Source organism: Pelobates fuscus, chromosome 1, assembly GCF_036172605.1.
Source record: "Pelobates fuscus isolate aPelFus1 chromosome 1, aPelFus1.pri, whole genome shotgun sequence".
NCBI classification, from domain to species: Eukaryota; Metazoa; Chordata; class Amphibia; order Anura; family Pelobatidae; genus Pelobates; species Pelobates fuscus.
In genome coordinates, this window is record NC_086317.1 from 101,508,946 (window position 1) to 101,531,930 (window position 22,985).

A 22,985-nucleotide genomic window follows, 5' to 3' on the forward strand; every position below is an offset into this window, starting at 1 on the left:
TCCAGAAACCTAATGCACATGTGCAGGACGCAGAACACGCATGCATTAGGTCTTCCCCATAGGAATGCACTGAATGCTTTTTGTGGGGTTATTCAAGAAGCTGGACATCCTCATACAAAGTGTGAGGATGTCAAGGATTGATTTACAGACTTAAATGCCTTGAAACTGCAGGAAGCACCTCTAGTGGCTGAGGCTGTCTGAACCCCGCAATATAAATAAATACTCTAGAACTGCAATGTTTTATATTACAGGGTTAAAGAGACACTGAAGGCACTCAGACCACTTCAGCTTATTGAAGTGGTCCGGGTGCAATGACCCAGTCCCTTAACCCTCTCTTTCTGAGAAACTGCAATCATTCCCTCTGAGGGTTAACTCCACCTCTAGTAGCTGCCTACCAGACAGCCACTAGAGTTACTTCCGGAATTGAAATGGACCTTTGGTCCGTTATCTGACGCTGGACGTCCTCACGCTATGCATGAGGATCTCCAGCATTAGATTTTCCCCATAGGAAATCATTGAATAATTGCCGCGCATGCGCACTAGGTCTCCCCTGCCTGCTGACGTCCGCAGAAGAGGAGCGTGGGTGGAGCCTGACCCAGCACCACTGGACATCTGCGCTGGATTCAGGTAAGTGACAGAAGGGGTTTTAACCCCTTCAGCTGCGTGGGAAGGTGGGAGCCACAGGATTCTACAGTGCCAGGAAACCCGCTTTTTTTTTTTAAAGGGGACAGTGCACCCAGGCCACTTCGATGAGATGAAGTGGTCTGGGTGCCTATAGTGTCCCTTACGAATTACAATTCATGTAACTAAAATGTAATTGAGACCAAGAATGGCATATCCTATTAAACAACGGTAGTATTACTGCGGTTATACACTAAGGCACACCAACAATATGGGTTTCTTAGAAAAAAATAACATTAACTATTTGGGATTTTTATAGTGCTTTTCTCCTTGTGATAAGCACTTTACAAATACATAAAACAGGCATAAGAGGGACATTCAGTTGGAAAAAAAGGATAAGGGCTCAAAATAGGGACTGTCCCTCCTAAATAGGGACACTTGGGAGGTATGCTTTAATCCTAATATAGCTTTTATTATTCTTTTATCGTAGCTCTAAAACAATGCATGTAATAGAGTAAAAGGTGTATGTGCTGGAGCCTTGCTAGCAGCACTATGAGGGTACCGGCAGCATGCAGTGTGTATGTCCGGGGATGAGGAGGAAGAGGAGGTGGTTGCTGGTGATGATGATGGTGGAAGAGGAGGAGGAGGAGGTTCTCAGCTGAATCTACTGCTCATGACGCAGGAAAAACGCATAGCCGGCCAAAGAGAAAGACACTGCGAGACTGGAAAAGAGAAACAAAAAAAAAAAAAAAAAATTAGAGCGAGAGGAGGGGAGGGGGAGGAAAAACAAAAGCGAGACACCCTGCCGTCAGCAGAAAGAGACAGCCACTGACAGGCCGCAGGACCGCCTGGGGGTGGGCAGCATTGGAACCGGACCGGTTTTCTGAAAGAAAAGAGAGAGAGCGAGCTTTAGAGGGAGGATATAAAAAAAAGAAAAAGAGGCGCGGGAGGCGACGCTAAGAAGTTTTAATGCATACGAAGTTGTGGGGGAGGACATAAAGGAAGCGAGAGGAAAAAAAAAAAAAAACCTTCAAATATTACACCAGGAAAGCACAGCCTGCCCGACCGCGCGGCTCCGCATAGCCTCCTGCACCCGCAAAACAGCCTATAAACAAACTCCTTCTATGCTGCTTCACGTAGGATTAATACCGGGACTGAGGCACACACCGTATGCACCGCTCTCATTTTATTCTCCTTTCTGAACACTTATTATTATTATTATTATTATAGAGATACACATTTCATATTTTTATTTTATTTTTGTTTTTGCATCTGTGGTATGAGCAGCAGACCGGCTCTCTGTAATCTCCAGCTGGGGAGGAGGGCGGACTAGTTTGCGGTGAGTAAATGGCCGTCCATGGCTTCCCATTCTCTATCACTAACACACAGCCAGAGACACACACCGATATAGCAGCTGTGCTGGGGCTGCTCACACTGGGCCCCTCTCTCTCTCTCATTCTCTCCATGTCCTCCTCCTGCTGCCTGTGGGTGCTGGGCCTGCCAGTCCGGGGTGTGTATGGTGAGTCTGCAGTGACCCTTATAGAGTCAATATATAATATACAATGTGTGTGTCTGTATTATTATAATTATATTGGCAGGTTACATGTAATGACTGGCTGCTGCTGCTCTCTCTCTGTATGGGGACAGGAATACATGTGAATGACATGTGAATATGCATGACAGCTTGGTGGGACTCAGCCATGGTATACACACTGCACTGGGCGGGTAGGGGGTTATACCCAATCCATGCATGCAGTCTGCTCCCTGCTTATTATGTTTTATTAACATGAAGTGTAAAGGAAAATGGCTGACGTCTCTGCTCTCCCCCATCCTGTCTGGGGCTGACTGAGGATGAGCTAGCACTCCTCCTCCTCTTCCTCTCTCTCCTCCTCCCCAGGAGCCATTTCTGCCCGGATCGCTGTCTCCCTCCCCTTTAGCTTTCTCAGACCCCCATCTTGTATTTATTATTTTTATTAACCCCTTTCTCCCCCCTATACAGGGTTTGTGGAGGTGGTAAAGCAGGGCAGCTGCAGTGCTCCCCCTCCTGTGACTGCCCTCTCTCTCTCTCTCACTAGCCATCTTGCTCTCTTTCTGTGCCCTCCAGCAGCAGTCCAGCATTTCCTCTTATTTCTCGCCCTCCCTCTTACTCTAATCTCTCCTCCCCCTTTCCTCTTCTCTTCTGCTTTCTGCCAAACGCCATTACTGAGGTGGAGTGATTTGGAGGGGGTGGGTGGGGGAAATAGAGAGAGCGAGACATGTAGGCCCTGCCTGCAATTACAGGCCTATGACTAAATTTATTTAAACCCGGAGCCTGGTTCAGTGAACCCCCCTCCCCCCCCTTTATTCCTCACGTCATCTGACTGTATTGATTCCTTCACCCACCCCTGTCTGACACCCCTCATCGCACCCTTATTTTTGCTTTTAAATTCACTTTCTTTAAAGACGGAAGCTGCTGGACATGTAAGTATATAGATCACATTGGGCCTAGTGCAGAATTCGCTCTCATGGATCCAATACTTGGGTGTCTTATTAACATTTTGACATTGATTGCTGGCTTTGGGTGGAATAGGAATGCTGGAGAATTAAATTGTTAATAAACACTTTATTTAAATTTTATTTTCACAAGGGCTGCAGACAAGGATACGATGGCTTGTCCATTCAGAGCCACAGCCTATATAAATTGTTTTCTATCCTTTTTAATATGCTTTATAAATGTGCATTTGTAAACAAGGATTACAAATCTATGCCCTCTAGTACAAGTAGGCTTCAGCTGTGTCATGTCACTATTTTAATATGTAGAAACATTTTCTGACTAGGCATTCTATTTAGGCCTGACAGGTGACCTTGTGTATGCTTTAGCTATACTTCATTGTGTATTTTTGTGTGACTTGCATATCATTCTTGCCTAGTTTCCTATCCATTGAAGGATGTATAATATGGTTCTATAATTAAGGGGTCCTGTGTTATTCGTAAAAGTAAACAAACAAATATCCTCAACCCTTCCCTGGACAATATCCTGACTTTCAGGAACAGATCAACTTTTGTTGTATGTGTGTATATCTATATTTATATATATATATATATATGGCACCTATACCTATGTCACTTTATATGCACATTTTAAAATGTTAACTGGTCAATTAAGGCCACTTAACCTGTGTAGAAGCATTGCTATTTTAGAAGCCTTTATGCCCCCCTACTTCTAAAAACGTGCAGTTATTTCCTGAATTCCAAAGTTTAGCAAATCAAAGGGACACTATACATGAAGAACTGCAGTTTTATTAAGTGCTTTATATGTTATGGTTTCTGTATGGAACTTTGAAAACTAATTTCAGAAATGCCTTCATGGCTTTCAAAGATATGGGGAAGTTTTCTTCATGATTCCAAAAAGCAAACGGAAGTGGCAGGTGTGCTCTGCTAGAGTGTGCTTGCCTTCTCCCAAAGTACCTATGTGCCTGTCAGCCCCTGCTCACAGGGTACACTTATTATAAGGACCACAAACTCGTTTTCCTGCCACTATAGTGTTAATAGGACCCCCCCACCCTCATGGCAACCCCTCCCACCAGACTGAAGGGGGAGGAATGGGTTAAACACTTGCCTTTCTCCAGTAAGTGACTCTCCTCCCTCTGTCGATGTCATCTGCAGAATGCGCATCGTTATCGCGACTTCATCTGCCGAATGCGCATGCGTGTGCGCATTCAATCAGTCCATAGGAAAGCATTTCTCAATGCTTTCCTATGGACGGCAGCATCTTTTTACTGTGAAAATCACAGTGGGAAGCGCACCTCTAGCGGCCTTCAATGAGACAGCCACTAGAGGCTGGATTAACCCTAATGTAAACATAGCAATTTCTCTGAAACTGCTATGTTTACAGCTGCAGGTTTAACCCTAGATGGACCTGGCACCCAGACCACTTCATTGAGCTGAAGTGGTCTGGGTGCCTATAGTGGTCCTTTAAAGGGGCACTATAGTCACCAGAACAACTACAGGTTAATGTAGTTGTTCTGACATGTATAGTACATCCTTGGAGTCATTGGGGGCTGGGGACCTAAATGGTGACCACACCTGTAGTGTCAGTAATACATGTTTCTATTCCTGACACTACAGTGTTCCTGTAAGCTCTGTCTGTGGACTCTCGAGGCTAAAAAGCCAGGGAACATGGGTTGAAGTCTATGAGCATGCATGAGCACAAGCGCTTGCAGCTATTAGACCATCTTCTCCAGGATAAATGAGAAGCCTCTGATTGATCATTTCCCCTGCACAGACTGAAGGGGGTGGAAAAGGCTGCAAATCTGCAGCTTTGGAAGCTGATTTCTAGATTTAGTTCCAATAAAACAATCCAGTGATAAATGTATGCATGTTTTTCATAGGGGGTATATCTACAAGATTGTTTAAAAAATAAAACAAATACACATTTTCCATACATTGAAGTATTCCATTAAATCGTAATTGCCAGGGTAGAAAAAAAAAACAAGTTGAGACTATAGCTGAGTTGGAGAATTATTCCAGATTAGCTATTTTTTTTCTTCAGGTTTACTATTTGGAATGTGTACAAATTCTGAGTTTAGTAAAAAATCCTGCCAGAGGTTTTTGCCTGAATACCATCAACAATATATTCTTATTCAGGTTAGAATAATTGTAATTGTAGTAATTGCAAGAAACACATTAGATTTTCGATCAATATTCTAAAGCCTAAAAATGTAAGAGTTTGGTTTCCATGTTTTTCTTATATGTATAATATTAACAGAATAAAAATGCTGTGCAGCAGGAGTTTATGGATTATGTACAGTCAGAATAGTAAGAGCAGGCTATGATAGGTATACAGACATTCCCCCCCCCCCCCCCCACACACACACATAATTAAAGGGACACTATAGCTTAATGTTGTGGTTCTGGTGTCTATAGCATGTCCCTGCAGGCTTTTCAATATAAATACTGCCTTTTCACAGGAAATGCAGTGTTTACTTTGCTGCCTAGGACCACTTCTAGTGGCAGTCACTCAGACGGCCACAAAAGGGGCTTCCTATCTCAGTGCTGCACAGTGTGCAATACTGGCATATAGCGTCAACATGCAGAGCACGGTGATGCTGAATGTTTCCAATAGAGATGCATTGTTTCAATACATCTCTATGAGGAGATGCTGACTGGCCCAGTGCAGTGTTTTGCTTCACATGTGCAATAGCCTACCAATGCTTTTCTATGGAAAAGCATTAAATTGTCTGAGATCATCACGATTGATCTCCGCCATGGAGGCAGGGCCAGCTGCTGCTAGACCGGCACAGAGTTGGAAGAAAAAGTAAGTTTAAACCTTTGCGAAACGATCTGAGGGGTAATGCGGAGCTAAATAGTTAATTTCACTATAGTGTTAGAAATACGTGTTTGTATTTCTTATACTATCATGTTCCTTTAATCATATTCAATATCATACCACTCTCATGCGCACACGTCTCGTACTTGCTAGATATACATAAAATCATTTGTAGGCACTTGCCAGTTTAATTGTTCACCCTCTTCTCCCCCTGTTGCATACTGCTGTTGGTGAGAAGAGAAAGGAGATGGCAAGTCTGCATGTATGATCCTTGATGTTAATAGGAGCATGGGCTGTCTTCTGTATGATGCAGTATTAGAGACTGATATTCCTGCACATTGTATTCAGGGAGTACGCTAGAAGCATGAGACGTATCCTAGTATTGTCACTCAGAATGTGTATGGGAGTTGGCCACTTAGGATCATCTGTAGACCTGTCTGCTCTTACTCCTCACTACCAGCAGCTGTTACATTGGAAAAGGAGAGCTGGTCAAGGGAGATATTTTTGAATTCTCCTGATAGGCAGGGAGATATGTTTTTGGTGGCAGCTACCATTTGTATATGAGGCACTGCCACCAGAAATTTGCTGATACTTAGATTGTGAGCACTTATCATTTGATTGCATGTTGAAGGAAAAAGATGAAGTGGTCCGGGTACACTGTCCCTGTCAGTTTAACTCTGCATTGGTAATTATTGCAGTTATTGAGAAACTGCAATATTAACCTTGCAGGGTTAACTCCACATCTAGTGGAGAAAGCCACTAGAGGCACGTTTGGTCGCCTATCAGGGGTGGGGAACCTTCGGCTCTCTAGATGTTTTGGACTACACCTCCCATGATGCTTTGCCAGCATTATGGGGGATGTAGTCCACAACATCTGGAGAGCTGAAGGTTGCCTATCCCTAACTGATGCTGGATGTCCTCACGCTATGTATGAGGACATCCAGTGTCGGCTAAAACCTCATAGGAAAGTATTGAATCAATGCTTCAATGCTTGAAGCATTGATTCAATACTGTTCACTGTCCTAATGCGAGTGCTGAGCATGCGCATTAGGTCCCCAACATCGGGGGAGGAGGAGCATTGGCGCTGGATTCGGTTAAGTGACAATAGGGTTTTTAAACCTTTCTGCGAGCGAGGGGGGCACTATAGGCTTGGAATACAATTTTGTATTCCTAGTCTATAGCTTCCCTTTAATCCTTGGGTGTGCTTACACAATAAAAGAAGGCCTATTAGATAATTGTGCACTGCACCATTACTTATTTTTTTTTTTTTTTTTTTTACTCTTTATGAATAAGAATTATTTTTCTAAATAAAAGCAAACCGGGCTTCCATTCGTATTTGGAGATTTAAAGCATCAAGTGAGTCAATGCATCCATTGAAAATCTTTGAAGAAGTGTTTTTTTTTTTCCCCCTCCAAAGTTTAAGAACACTTAAAGGGACATTTCATTGCCCACATTTTTCATTGGGGATAAATCTAAAATTAGCCTGTAAAACTGCAGTTCTCCTGTCTGCTGCATTTGCAAAACTTCCCTTTATTTCCCCACCCAGACTTTCTGTGGCTCACTTCCCAGTGCAGCTCAGTGAGACGTCATTGCAAAGCAAATACTCTGCGCAACTGCCTGCTCCTTGAGTTTAGCTCCACTTAGTTAAATAGTCACTCCAAACCCCTAAAGCACTTTAGCTTGCTAAAAAGCTTTGTGTAAAGAGTGTGTACTATTATTTTTATTTTTTAAAAAGTGCAGATCTCAATGAAAAATGCACACTTTTATAAATTAACCTGGTTACACCCCAGACAGTTGATCAGACAGCTGATCCTTTTATTTCCTAGTTTGGTTAGCTCAGTTGAGCTTTACTCAAGCGGCAGAAATTGTCCAGAGCACCTCCTTTGCAAAGACTTCTCAATGCGCGGCATTAGGAACTCTCTGATTGGACAATCATAGGGTCTGGGCTGGGTTAGAAAGCAAGGGTTTGTAAAGGTTACTGACCTGAGAACTGCAGATTTTACAAGCTGTTTTTAGATCTACCCTTAATGAAAAATGCAGTATGTGTGTGTATATGTGTGTGTATATGTGTGTGTATATGTGTGTGTATATGTGTGTGTATATGTGTGTGTATATGTGTGTGTATATGTGTGTGTATATGTGTGTGTGTGTGTATATATATATATAAAATTTCCTATCTCTGTCCGTACTCCCACCTCTGATGCTTGCCTTCAAGACTTCACGAGGGCTGTACCGTTCCTGTGGAACTAGCTTCCATCCTCCATTAGGTGGGCACCTAGTCTCCACTCCTTCAAAAAAATCATTAGAAACCCACTTCTTCATAAAAGCGTATAAATTAAACTGTTAATAGCTCCCGACTGATTCCTCTCTTGCAACTGTCATTAGACTAATAACTATCCTTACCTTTTGTGTCACTTTACCCCACTCCCTCTAGCGTGTAAGATCATTGAGCAGGGCCCTCAACCCCTCATTTCCTGTGTCCAACTTGTCTGGTTACAACTACATGTTTGTTCGTCCACCCACTGTAAAGCGCGGCGGAATTTGTTGGCGCTATATAAATAACATAATCTCGACTATTGTTGATGAAGAGGAGAGCAAGGGAAAGGCTTTGCCTAAATTTAGTGTATTTTTTTCCCTCTTTTCATGTTAATGCTATTCTTATGAAGTTAACTTTTTTGATTTTCTAAATACTTGCATATATTCTCATTTGCTCAGTGTTTAGATAAGATTATAGGGACATATGGTTGTGCTACATATTAAACCTATAAATTAACATTAAATGCAGAGAATTTCCTCCAGGATTATTTTTGACATTTAGTAAATGGATAAATTTCATCTAATTTGTAATGGATGTTGCAGATCTTGGGTTTTGAAATTGGATATTGGCTTATCCATCTTGTCTTATATTTGGTTTGTTTTACAATTTGACTTTAAAAATAAAATAATAATATACCTTTTCTAGGTTTGTCCTATACAGAGTAAGCTTCAAAGAGAACAGACTTTTTGGGGAATTACACCTTTGAATAAAACATTGGAAATCACCTATAACTTGTATTAAAGGGACAATATAGTTACTAGAACATCAGCTTGTTGTATTTGTTCTGGTGAGTATAATCAGTCCCTTCAGGCTTTTTGCTGTAAACACTCTTTTCAGAAAAAAAAATGCAGTGTTTATATTACAGCCTAGGGCTAACTCCACTGGCCACTCATCATATGCCTACGAGAGGTGCTTCCTGGGGCCATGCTGCACAGTGTGCACTACTACCATTCAGTGTCTCCACCCTCTGCATGGAGACACTGAACCTTTTTTTTTTTTTTTTTTTTTATATGAGGAGATGCTAATTGGCCAGAACTGGCTTGTGCTGGCTCTGCTCTCGGCAACCTTAGCTAATCCAATGCATTCCTTATTGCACACTGTAATAAAGGTAAGATTTTGCTATATTTAGGGAGGCCAGAGAGGCCACGGGGGGCTTAGATGGTGGTTTTAACACTATAGGGTCAGGAATACAGGTTTGTGTTCCTGACCCTATAGTGTTCCTTTAACATTATATGCAACAAGCCATTGTGTCTTTTTTTTCTTAAATTTTATTTATCTTAAAAAGATGCTTCATGCACAGTTCACTGTAGTGGTTGTGATGCATTTTATTGTGTGCAGTTTGCACCACAGCCATTGCGTTGTGTTTATTGGGCCTATAGTCCCAAACTGTTTATGAATGAATAGACCCGTCACCCTGCTCTGTTGGTTGCTTGCAGTTTTGGTAAAGTGGAAGTTAATACTTTTGCATTAGCATACCCTTTCTGAACAGAATTTATTGGCAGAAAGTGTTGGCTGACAGAGCTAGATAAGTGTTAAACTGTAAATGGTTTGACAGCTTACCCTGGCATGGTATAACCACAAAAGCACACCTAGTAAATATTGTCCATGTTAACTATGGTGACATGGGGGGGGGGGGGGGGGGGGGAAAGTTTGTTTTCCTGGCACTATAGTGGTCCTTTAAAGGGTTGCTCCCAAAACAGTGGTTATGATGCCAGGAACACCCTGGCCCTGTTTTATATGAGTACCTGCCAGGTGCCTATGATCTGTCAGCGGCCAGAGCTGCAGAAGCCGGAAGTTGATTCCGGTGGCCATTCATTGGTGTTGGATGACTGCTCTCTGTAAATGGATGCAGAATTATACATGCACAGAATTGACATTAGCCAGTCAGGAACTCATTCGTTATTAGTTTGCAGCAGTGGGGTTAAACTCCATGTGTGCAGCATTTCAAAGCAAAATGCTTCACGTACAAACTCCAGTCACCATGACCACTTCAAGTCACTGAAGTATTCATGGTGCTTTGAGTTACCCTTTAATTCGCCTTTTTATATACAGGTGACAGGGATCTACCTACTATTTAAAATTGCTAGAAAGTACAAATACAGTATAACATGATGTCACTGAAGGAAGGGTAGGAATGCATTTATTTGCCCTAACATTTTATTTATTTGCACAATGTGTATTGGCTTATTTCTACAATGTATATATTCCAGCTGCACTCAAAGCTATGGCCTAGCTAGCCATGAACACAGGGATAACAAATTTGCTTTAAATCTAAAAATGTTAGCAGCCAGGATTGATTTATTTTTCTTTTTTTCAGAACTAATAGTTTTATTTTAAACAATAAAAAACAAACAGTTTTTAAAGGGAGACTATAGTCCCCAGAACCACTACAGCTTATTGTACTGGTTCTGGTGTTTATAGCCTGTTCCTGCCAACTTTTCAATGTAAACACTGCCTATTCAGAGAAAAGGCAATGTTTTACATTGCTGCCTAGTAGCACCTCTTGTGACAGACGGTCACTAGAGCTGCGTCCTAGTCCAGTTCTCTACAGTGTACAGCACCTACATACAGTGTCTTGATGCTCTGCATAGAGGTGCTGATCGTTCCCCACAGAGATGCATTGTTACAATTTATCTCTATGAGGTGATGCTGATTGGCTCAGTATGGCATTTTGCTGCACATGCGCAATAGCTTCCCGCTACTTTCCTGTGGGAAAGCATTGGATTGGCTGAATTTATCAAGATAAATTAACTCAGCCAATGGAAGTGAGGCCAGTGTCGGCGAGGCCAGCATGGTGTGCAAAAAAGTGAGTAAAACACCTTTCTCATTGTTTTTACACCTTTTAAAGGAGTCAATGGGTTTAGAAAGTAACAGGGCCCAAGGATCGAGTGGGAATGGTTTGCAATAGAGTCTGGAGAGTATAGTTGTTATGCTTTTCCCAAGGGGGTTTAAGGCAACTCCACCAGTCATAAAGAAAGGATCCAGCTTCACCACACTGTTACCAGCATAAGTTTGTTGGGAGTACTCTCATGGGTGCCATATGCTGAGGGATAAGTACCACCTAAATAACATGTTGTATGACTGTTCAATATGTCATACACAGATGGTGAGAAGGGAAGTGCTCTCCCATTTTTGGACCAGTCCGATGAATCCTCCTATGGATCCGATTCCCAACCTGCTATGTGTGGGAGCCTAAGATGGGATGTGTGAAAAAGGAAATATGACCTTTTCTTGTAGGCGAGTGTATGCTGTCTAATTCAAAGGCAGTTAGGGGAGCCGTCCCTACCTGTCTTACCAATTGGGAGAAAGCGAAGCTCCTCCGTTATAAGAATCAAAAATAGTGAGTGTAGTGTGGTCCGGCAAATCAGTATCTTCTGTTTTCCCATTTGGAAACAGGTGGGCTATTATCATAATGTCCCTATCCTCATAGTGTGAACAGTGTTGTGGAGTGATGCTGGGAATGAACCGTTTTCTACCGAGATTAGTGGATAATGGGGACAAGAATGAAAATAAGTCATATTTAATTTTTCAACCGGTCCCAAAGGTCAATTGAGGATGTGATTGTGGGTGAGTTGCAGGAGGGAGTTTCTGTGTTGTTTGATGAGCCAAATATAAAGGGTGGATTACATCCAAAGACCAGGTGCTCTAAATCTACCCATATTTTTTTTCCCAGGCAATAGGTGCCACTGTCAAAGTAAAATTGGTACTATATAGAGTGGAAGTGTCATGCCAGTTGGATGCTTACATATTTGCGAGATGAATAGCAGATGTGAAAAGGGGAGGAGTCGTGTATGCATTTAATGATATCCTAAACTATATTTATTGGTAATAAGTCTGATTTGGTGAGGTTTAATTTGTAGCCTGAGAATGAGGAGTAATTCTAGAAGAGATTCCTGGCAAGATACAGGGTTAGTAATTGTTAAGAGGATATCTTCTTTATATTAAAGTGGTGCTACAGGCTGCTACTAAAGTGTTCCCTCCCGATTGTGAAACCGGCCATCTCCCGGATGGAGTGGATCGCCTATACTAGTGGTTCAAGAGAAATGGCGAATAAGAGAGGGGAGAGTGGACAACCCTGCCTGGTACTGTTTTAAATGGGAAAAGGGGGAGGGGTGATGCTGTCTATGAGGAGGGCCTTGTGATTTGTGATAGGTGGCCTGAAGAAAATAGTGGAATTCCACATGAAAAGTGGTCTAAGACTCAGAAGAGATGGCCAAAGGAGGTTGTTAAATGCACTTTTTGTCTAGCGAGACCACAGCCATCAGGATGTTCTTGTGATTGGCGTGGCAGATTAAGTCTATGGTGTGTTGAGTGTTTGAGACCTGCCCGTTCGGCATGACGCCAACTTGGTCATGGTTTATGAAGTGTTCTAGATGTGGGTTGAGTCTGTTGGTCACGACTTTTGTTATTGGTTTGAGGTAAACTATTTAAGTAAATTGATCTAAAGTGTCTGGGTTCGCTAAGGTCCTTACCATGTCAGAGGAAAATTTTTCCCTTCGTAAGAGTTAATTAAAAACTGCACAACGACATTGTAGGAGTAAGTCATGGAAAGTTTTGTAATAGAACGTCGGGACCAGGGCTCTTGTTGGGCCTGAACGAACCTAGAGCAGCAGCTAACTCTTGGACTGTGGCCTCTAGTGCTGATTTTGCCTATTCTGAAAGAGAGGGGAGTCTGAAATGGATTGTGGACAGCGCTTGTTTAGTGAGTCCGGCAAATGGTTGTACAAGTTATTAAAGTATTTTTGAAAGACCTCTCTAGTCTGTGAGTCTAGTGTGATTTTTGAGGCGATGTGCTAACATAGAATTGTCTTTTTTGCTTTTTTCCTTAGTCCACATCATAGCCTTGGAAATGTCAGCTAGGGAGAGGCTTTTCAGCAAGGCTCAGTAAGCCGTTTAAAATGTGAGGGGTTAGGTTGTCATTTATTAATGGTTTCTAGAAGTTTGAGCTCTGTCATTGCTTCCAGGAGCATTTGAGGTTTTTTTTTGTTTTGTTTTTTGGCCAATGCTAAACTGATAAGCTTGCCTTGAATGACAGCTTTGTGAGCTGCCCACAGTGTTATTGAAGCAAGAGTGGGGAATGCATTTGTTTTTGCTCCCAAACCTTGTGCACTTTCATTGAAACTGGTAGAAGTCATTCACATTGTGCATTAGGAAGATCTTACCAATATGACCAAAACAATTGTCTACGGTTTCTTTTGTGCAGAGCATTTTGTATATGGACCACCTGTTCCTGTGGGATTGGTTTGGTATTAGACAGGCCTCTCTTGTATTAGTTTGCTTTAATTATTCCTTGGGCCTAAATTTGCCATTTGACAGGGGAGTATGGGAACAGAGTAATGGATTACTCACTTGGTGTTATAGTACAGGTGCACTCTGCTTTGTGAAGCATAGAAGGGCAGGCAGGAGGTACAAGGAAACCGAGGGGAGGCGTGTTCTTTAAAAGTTCATTTAACAGAACTGGAAATTCTCAAGGAAGCACATACTGCTGTAACATTTTTTTTTTTTCCATGGATGCTGTGTATCATCCAGCGGAGGTATAGATAGAGCTCCATGTTTCTGCAATATTTCCTTGTATAATTTATTTTATTGGTCCATCGAATGTATGTATTTCAGATTAATAGTTCCCCTTTGAAAACTGTCACTCACAAAAGAGTTTGGGAATTTTGTTGGGGTTATATCTAAGCACTACCCTCCTTCCCTAGCCAAGATGTCTGTCCAGTCACACATTTCCCAGTGCTGCTAAATGAGAAGCCTTTGCAAGGCAGATGCTCTGGGCAATTGCATGCCTCTTGGGTTTAGCTCCACTGAGCTAAACAAATGGGAAGTAGCAGGATTGATTGTCTGACAGCCAGGGAGATGTAACTAGGTTAATTTCTATTGAAATTTGCACTTTTTGTAAAATAAAAAGGACACACTCCTTCGCACATAGGACACACTCCTTCGCACATAGGACACACTCCTTCGCACATAGGACACACTCCTTCGCACATAGGACACACTCCTTCGCACATAGGACACACTCCTTCGCACATAGGACACACTCCTTCGCACATAGGACACACTCCTTCGCACATAGGACACACTCCTTCGCACATAGGACACACTCCTTCGCACATAGGACACACTCCTTCGCACATAGGACACACTCCTTCGCACATAGGACACACTCCTTCGCACATAGGACACACTCCTTCGCACATAGGACACACTCCTTCGCACATAGGACACACTCCTTCGCACATAGGACACACTCCTTCGCACATAGGACACACTCCTTCGCACATAGGACACACTCCTTCGCACATAGGACACACTCCTTCGCACATAGGACACACTCCTTCGCACATAGGACACACTCCTTCGCACATAGGACACACTCCTTCGCACATAGGACACACTCCTTCGCACATAGGACACACTCCTTCGCACATAGGACACACTCCTTCGCACATAGGACACACTCCTTCGCACATAGGACACACTCCTTCGCACATAGGACACACTCCTTCGCACATAGGACACACTCCTTCGCACATAGGACACACTCCTTCGCACATAGGACACACTCCTTCGCACATAGGACACACTCCTTCGCACATAGGACACACTCCTTCGCACATAGGACACACTCCTTCGCACATAGGACACACTCCTTCGCACATAGGACACACTCCTTCGCACATAGGACACACTCCTTCGCACATAGGACACACTCCTTCGCACATAGGACACACTCCTTCGCACATAGGACACACTCCTTCGCACATAGGACACACTCCTTCGCACATAGGACACACTCCTTCGCACATAGGACACACTCCTTCGCACATAGGACACACTCCTTCGCACATAGGACACACTCCTTCGCACATAGGACACACTCCTTCGCACATAGGACACACTCCTTCGCACATAGGACACACTCCTTCGCACATAGGACACACTCCTTCGCACATAGGACACACTCCTTCGCACATAGGACACACTCCTTCGCACATAGGACACACTCCTTCGCACATAGGACACACTCCTTCGCACATAGGACACACTCCTTCGCACATAGGACACACTCCTTCGCACATAGGACACACTCCTTCGCACATAGGACACACTCCTTCGCACATAGGACACACTCCTTCGCACATAGGACACACTCCTTCGCACATAGGACACACTCCTTCGCACATAGGACACACTCCTTCGCACATAGGACACACTCCTTCGCACATAGGACACACTCCTTCGCACATAGGACACACTCCTTCGCACATAGGACACACTCCTTCGCACATAGGACACACTCCTTCGCACATAGGACACACTCCTTCGCACATAGGACACACTCCTTCGCACATAGGACACACTCCTTCGCACATAGGACACACTCCTTCGCACATAGGACACACTCCTTCGCACATAGGACACACTCCTTCGCACATAGGACACACTCCTTCGCACATAGGACACACTCCTTCGCACATAGGACACACTCCAGCAAGCTAAAGTGCTTTAGGTGTGTGGAGTGTTCCATTAATTTGTTAAAAAATTCTGAGTTTAGTGAATAAACCTGATTCTCACTCTCTGTTCTCCCTATAGTGAGAACCTATTTTTTGTGTGTGTGTGTGTGTGTGTGTGGTGTTTGCTGTTTGCTGGCTCTAACTGCATGTATGCGTATTCTGGCTCTGTGTAATGTTTAGCCCACCCCCTGCATAGGTTTCTGCCAGAAGGATGTCTGTGATCACTATGGCTCAGTGTGGTGTGTGTGTGTGTGTGGTCTGCCCCTCCAGGTGGAGACCACAGCAATCGCTCCCTTGCGCTTCCAGTGCTCTAACTCATTAGTGTGCGTGGGACCGCGATGAAGTGATTACTGGGGTCTGCATTTGGCAGAGGTGCACACCATAAGCTATCTTCTGTGACCGTGACAGGGCTAAAGGCAGCAAGACACCAATGGCTGTCTGGAACTTACATATGGCAAAGTAAAGCCTTGTCATTTAGGTTAAACTAAAACTTCTCTCTACATATGTCTGGGTTGTGTGTGGTTTTTGTTTTGTTTTTTTTAAATATAATCTGAACCACAACTGAAATAATCCAGTTTTTCTTGACTATATATATTGAAATATGTGTGTTATCACTATCATTTTAATATTTTGCTGGTGTCAGGACCATACAAAGTATGTCATCTCATTTGCTGAGCTGTCATTGATTGATTGACTTTTGGCCTGCTTTAGAACACACCTGGTAGTGCATGCTTCCTAGGAGGTTGTTTGAGGGTGCATCACCGATGGCTGGTATGATAAGGAAGGAAATGGTTATGTGCATTTTGCAAGGTGCAACTTGGACTTTGAACTCTTGCACGGACCTTCCAAAGTTACATTGTACCCTCATTACAAGCCCAAAGACTTTTCATATGACAGCCCTGAAACCTGCTGTTTCTTCTTGATAATGTGTTAAATACAGCTCTCTAATAAAGTGTATGGCCTGGATATTTGCAGCCTTTTACTGATGGCTGTTCTAGGTATTGTGTGGTTTAGCTCATAACGTACAACAGAAGCAAAAAAACAAACACCTGGGAGAACAATTTTTTTCATATTACCAGCAGTTTTTGGGTCTAGATCTGTCATATGAACACATTTGTCATGCTTCCTCTATTAACATCATTGTGCTACCAAAGAAAGAGAAGCTCTGCCCACTGACCATGTGCTGCTCCAGAACTCATGCAGGACCAGGCGAGCACACAGGAACCTGGCAGCTGCTCCTGTGTGTGTTCAAAAAGGAGGAACAGAAATCCACTCACAGAGGAAATGGTCATATAGAGCAGGGGTTCCCAATCCAGTCCTCAAGTACGCCCTACCAGTCCAGGATTTAGGTATTACCCTGTTGTGTCTAAAGTGTTATATATTTTATTTTTTTTCTTGGACACAATTGGGTAATCCCTAAATCTTGGACTGTTTGGGGGTACTTGAGGACTGGGTTGGGAACAACTGATTTAGAGGAAGCAACTGAATCATTGAAGGGGCTCTCCAGGCAGAGTATTTTACTCACCTAGTTCCAGCGCCGGGAGCTGAAATAGGCGGGCGCGAGCAGGGAGCAATCAGACGCTTCCCTTTGGAATTCATGCCGCCCTCTGAAGTCCTGAGCGCACTACCGCACATGCGCGCGGTGTGCGCGGCCGCGAGCTTAGCTGACTGACAGCTCAGCTTGCGGTCTTTGCCCGCCCCTTCTCCTCTGCTTACAGGCTATAGAGAGAAGGTGCGCACAGTGCCTTCTCTCTCCTGCACACATCAGACGTATCTTAATACGTCTGACGTGTACAGGGCCTTTTTAGGGCCCTACATGATAGGAAGTCCCTCTGGTGGCTTTCTGAGTGACGGCCACTGGAGGTATTCCTATCAATCAATGTAAACACTATTTTCTCTAAAAATACAGTGTTTACATTAGATTGCCTGCAGGGAGCTATAGATCTCACCTGAACAAATACATTAAGCTGTAGTTATTCAGGTGACTATAGTTTCCCTTTGAGTTTAGTTCAGCCTCAATTAATTAATTTGGGTCCCCCTTGGGGTTGTTGTTTGCAGTCTGAGCTGTGCTTTGGAGCACAGATTCCCACAAACTGTCTTATGCAATGAAGAAACATTCTCAACCTAAATATCATGTATATGAAGTGTTAAATATTTATATAAATCCACATATATCCTTATGTTTTCTAAATGTTAAAGGAGCATTATAGGGTCATTAGGTCCCCCTCTCCCGCTGGGCTGAATGGGTTAAAACCCCTTCAGCCACTTACCTTTCTCCAGCGCCGGGCTCCCTCTGTGCTGGGGGGCTCTCCACCCCCTGCCGACGTCAGATCCGAATGCACGGCAAGAGGCGTGTGTGCATTCAAACAGCCCATATGAAAGCATTACTAAATGCTTTCCTATGGCCGACCAGTGTCTTCAGTGAGAATGGTGGAAGCGCCTCTTGCTGCTGTCAGTGAGACAGCCACTAGAGAGGCTGGATTAACCCTCAGTGAAACATTGCAGTTTCTCTGAAAACTGCTTTGTTTTCAGCTGCAGGGTTAAAACTAGAGGGACCTGGCACCTAGACTACTTAATTGAGCTGAAGCAGTCTAGGTGCCTATAGTGGTCCTTTAAGTCAATTTTGTTTCTGCAACATCAAATATTTAATTGAAATTAGCTTCTTGCTGGCGGAGGATTGAATTATGTAGAGTCATAGGGCATTATTATAAGTAAAATTAAGCGGGGTTGCCATGATGTAGAGGCTACATCATGGCAGCTGCAGGGTTAACTCTAGATGGACCTGGCACCCAGACCACTTCATTGAGCTGAAGTGGTCTGGGTGCCCATAGTGGTCCTTTAAAGCATGATTTCATGCTATGTCTCTCTGACCTAAAGCTATTGTCCAGCTCACCCTCCTGGTGATTAAAAGGTTAAAACACCCTTTAAACTCCCACCTCTTTCCAGCGCCATGCGCACATTAAAGGACCACTCTAGTGCCAGGAAAACATACTCGGCTGTCAATGAGACAGCCACTAGAGGTTTTGGAGGCTGGATTAACCCTCAGTATAAACATAGCAGTTTCTCTGAAACTGCTATGTTTATAAAAAAAAAGGGTTAATCCTAGAGGGACCTGGCACCCAGACCACCTCATTAAGATGAAGTGGTCTGGGTGCCTAGAGTGGTCCTTTAAGCCTTGCTCCTAGGAGCATTGAATCAATGGAGTTTTTCAAGACTGGACATTCAAATACTTTGTTATGCAGTCTGCATTTACAAACATGAGTTTTTTTTATTTTTTATAACACTTCTGGTAATGGGTCTGATTGAAACACCTGAATTCAATAATTGAGTCCCAATACTTTTGTGTGTGTGTGTGTGTGTGTGTTCAACCCCTTAAGACCGGAGGGCGTACAATTACGCCCTATTTTAAGCAGCTCTAAACGCCGCTGGGCGTAATTGTACACCCTCCAGTTTTTTGTTACTTACCCGGTCGCCGGCGATCCCACGCCGGCGATCTCGGTTGGGGGGGGACTCCCAGGGAGTCCCCCGCGGCACGTCCGCCCTCCAGCAGCCGCCCTGGCCATGTGAGAGTCCTCACAATCACATGGCCGGGATAGCTGCCTGCTTCATTGCCAGCAGGGGGACTGCCTGTAATGACAGGTAGTCCCCCTGCTGGCTGGAAATAAAATAAAATTAAAGAAGTGTAAAAAAAATATATATATTATACACACACACTGTCTAGGTGTATTTTACTATTAATATATATATAATTATATATAAATATCAAATTACACGTAGACTGATACTGATTAAATATAGATATATAATTATTGTTATATATATATATATATATATATATATATATATATATATATATATATATATATATTTATATATAATATTAAAAAAAAATTTAAATAAGTAAAAAAACAAAATAAAAAAAATTATTACAAATAAATAATTTAAAAATATATAGATGTGTGTTATTTCGTTCTAACTGTATTGTGATATTAAAGGAACACTATAGTCACCTAAATTACTTTAGCTAAATAAAGCAGTTTTAGTGCATAGATCATTTCACTGCAATTCCACAGCTTAATTCACTGTCATTTAGGAGTTAAAACACTTTGTTTCTGTTTATGCAGCCCTAGCCACACCTCCCCTGGCTATGATTGACAGAGCCTGCATGAAAAAAAAACTGGTTTCACTTTCAAACAGATGTAATTTACCTTAAATAATTGTATCTCAATCTCTAAATTTAACTTTAAATCACAAACAGGAGGCTCTTGCAGGGTGTAGCAATCTATTAACATAGCAGGGGATAAGAAAATATTAATTAAACAGAACTTGCAGTAAGGAAAGCCTTAATAGGGCTCTCTTTACAGGAAGTGTTTATGGAAGGCTGTGCAAGTCACATGCAGGGAGGTGTGACTAGGGTTCATAAACAAAGGGATTTAACTCCTAAATGGCAGAGGATTGAGCAGTGAGGCTGCAGGGGCATGTTCTATACACCAAAACTGCTTCATTAAGCTAAAGTTGTTCAGGTGACTATAGTGTCCCTTTAATATATATATTTATATCAAAATACACATAGAACGAAATAATCTATATCTATATACATAAATATATACGTATATATCAGTATATATACCTATATATAAATAAAAATATTTTTTAAAAATTATATATATATATATATATATATATATATATATATATATATATATATATATATATATATATATATATATATATATATATATATATATATATATACATATATTAATTCTACACATATATTTATGTAATATTTTTACATAATTAGGTATCCTAATTAATTACAATTAGCGGGACCTGCCTGACCACCCATGCCGAAAGTATAGGGAATTTAATTTGCTAGCCCTATATTTAACCCTATAACTTTCCAAGACACCATAAAACCTGTACATGGGGGGTACTGTTTTACTCAGGAGACTTCGCTGAACACAAATATTAGTGTTTAAAAACAGTATATTACAACGATGATATCGCCAGTAAAAGTAACTTTTTTGCATTTTTCACGCACAAACAGCACTTACACGGACGATTTTATTGCTGTGATACTTTTTACTGTTTTGAAACACAAATATTTGTGTTCAGCGAAGTCTCCCGAGTACAACAGTACCCCTCATGTACAGGTTTTATGGTGTTTTCAAAAGTTACAGCGTCAAATATAAGGCTTGTGTTTCATTTTTTTCACATTAAAATTCGCCAGATTGCTTACGTTGCCTTTGTGACCCTATGGTAGCCCAAGAATGAAAATTACCCCTATGATGGCATACCATTTGCAATAGTAGACAACCCAAGGTATTGCAAATGGGGTATGTCCAGTCTTTTTTAGTAGCCACTTAGTCACAAACACTGGCCAAATTTGGCGTTTTTTGCATTTTTCACACAAACAAATACTAACTTTGGCCAGTGTTTGTGACCAAATGGCTACTAAAAAAGACTGGACATACCCCATTTGCAATACCTTGGGTTGTGTACTTTTGCTAATGGTATGCCATTATGGATGTAAATTTATTTCCTGGGCTACTTTACAGTCTCAAAGGCAACGTAACCAATCTGGCGAATTTCAATTTCAAATGTAACATGCTATATTTAAACCTGTAACTTCCCAAAACACCATAAAACCTGTACATAGGGGTACTGTTTTACACGTGAGACTTTGCTGAATACAAATGTGTATTTTATTGCAGTAAAAGCAAATCGTATTATGGCATTGACCGTTGAAATGTCATGTAGAACTAAAAAAATAAAAAATAAATCTTATTTTCTCCCATTTTTTTCATATTAAATTGTTTCATGGCTAAATATTTGATGTTAAATGAAAGTCCTGTTTCCCCTGAATAAAATGATATATAATAAGGAGGGGTGCATTTAATATGAAAGAGGTGAATTACGGTTGGACAGACATATAGCGCAAATGCCAGGTTTTGTTTACGTTTTGTTCTGTAAGGGGTTAAGGACTGAGCCAAATGTACACGTTTTGATCAAACTAAAACGTAAACAAAACTTGGAATTTGACTATATGTTCAACCGTAATTCACCTCTTTCATATTAAGTGCACCCACACTTATTATATATAATTTTATTCAGGAGAAATAGGGATTTATTTAATATCAAATATTTAGCTATGAAACCTAATTTAATATGAATAAAATATAAAAATAAAATGAGAAATTTGAGAAATTTTTTTTTTTTTTTTTTTTTTTTTTTAGTTCTGCATGAAATTTTAACTATGAATGTCATAATACGGTTTGCTTTTACTGCAATAAAATACACATTTGTATTAAATGATGTCTCGTGTAAAACAGTACACCCTATGTACAGGTTTTATGGTGTTTTGGGAGGTTACATTTTCTGTGTGTGTGTGTGTGTGTGTATATATATATATATATATTTTACACTGTTTTAAAACTTTATTGAACTTTAAAAAAAAAAAAAAAATTTAAATTCTTTATTTGTATCTTTTTTTAGTTTCATTTATACAGGTGTGGTTACAGAACAAAGATGAATTGTTAGGTGATTTCATTGTATATATCAGTGTACATATATGGTTACATGAATTACAATCGCTTAGTATGTTACCAGAGGTTTGTACATTTGTGGCATTTGTTAGCTTCTGTGCTACCTCGTTCACTGGAGTTTTCCTCTGGTCCTGTTCTCTGTCGTAATTCTTTGTGTGCCGTTTAAGGTCAGTAACGATAACAACAACAAGGGTAACACATAGGTGAGAACAAATGTTTAGACTCTGCGGCCCATTAGTGTGGTTTGGGCTGGGTAGTTGGATGGGTTGTGTTTCTGGTCAGGGGGGGGGGGGGGGTAGGAGGGAAGGGTAGATAGAGGGAGATAAAGGGGTACAAATTTCTTCTCTTCTTTTAAGTGTCCGGGTCTCTTGCATGACTGGTGTTAGAGTTGGGTGTGGTTCGGTTGGTTACCATGGTTCAGTCGTGTCTCCTTCCAGCCATGGGTCCCATATTTTGTGGAAGATTTTAGGTGTTTCATCTATTTGCGCTGTTAATCTGTCCATTTCTATGCTCTCTTGTATTTTTTTGGCAATTGTATTCTGCGTAGGTATCCATGTAGTGGCCCATACCTCATCCATTGCTCTGTGGGTAGCGAGGGCTACTCTGGCTATCAGTTTGTTTTAGTTTCTATTGTGTGTTTCTAGTGGTTTGGATAGCAGGAGGGCCCAGGGGTC

At 41.8% G+C, this 22,985-nt stretch overlaps 1 protein-coding gene across 8 annotated transcripts in view; it reads left to right on the plus strand.

Moving 5' to 3' along the window:
* The first annotated feature begins 1,851 nt into the window (after positions 1–1,851).
* Positions 1,852–22,985, plus strand: part of USP9X (ubiquitin specific peptidase 9 X-linked) — a 119,719-nt gene continuing 98,585 nt past the window's right edge. For 4 of the 8 annotated variants that reach the window (XM_063450121.1, XM_063450124.1, XM_063450123.1 and 1 more), the window contains exon 1: positions 2,513–3,081. The gene's annotated coding sequence lies outside the window, so the exon portion shown is untranslated. Of the gene's footprint in view, positions 1,961–2,511; positions 3,082–22,985 lie in introns of those variants that run through there. The other 4 variants (XM_063450118.1, XM_063450122.1, XM_063450120.1 and 1 more) reach the window with 2 other exon arrangements.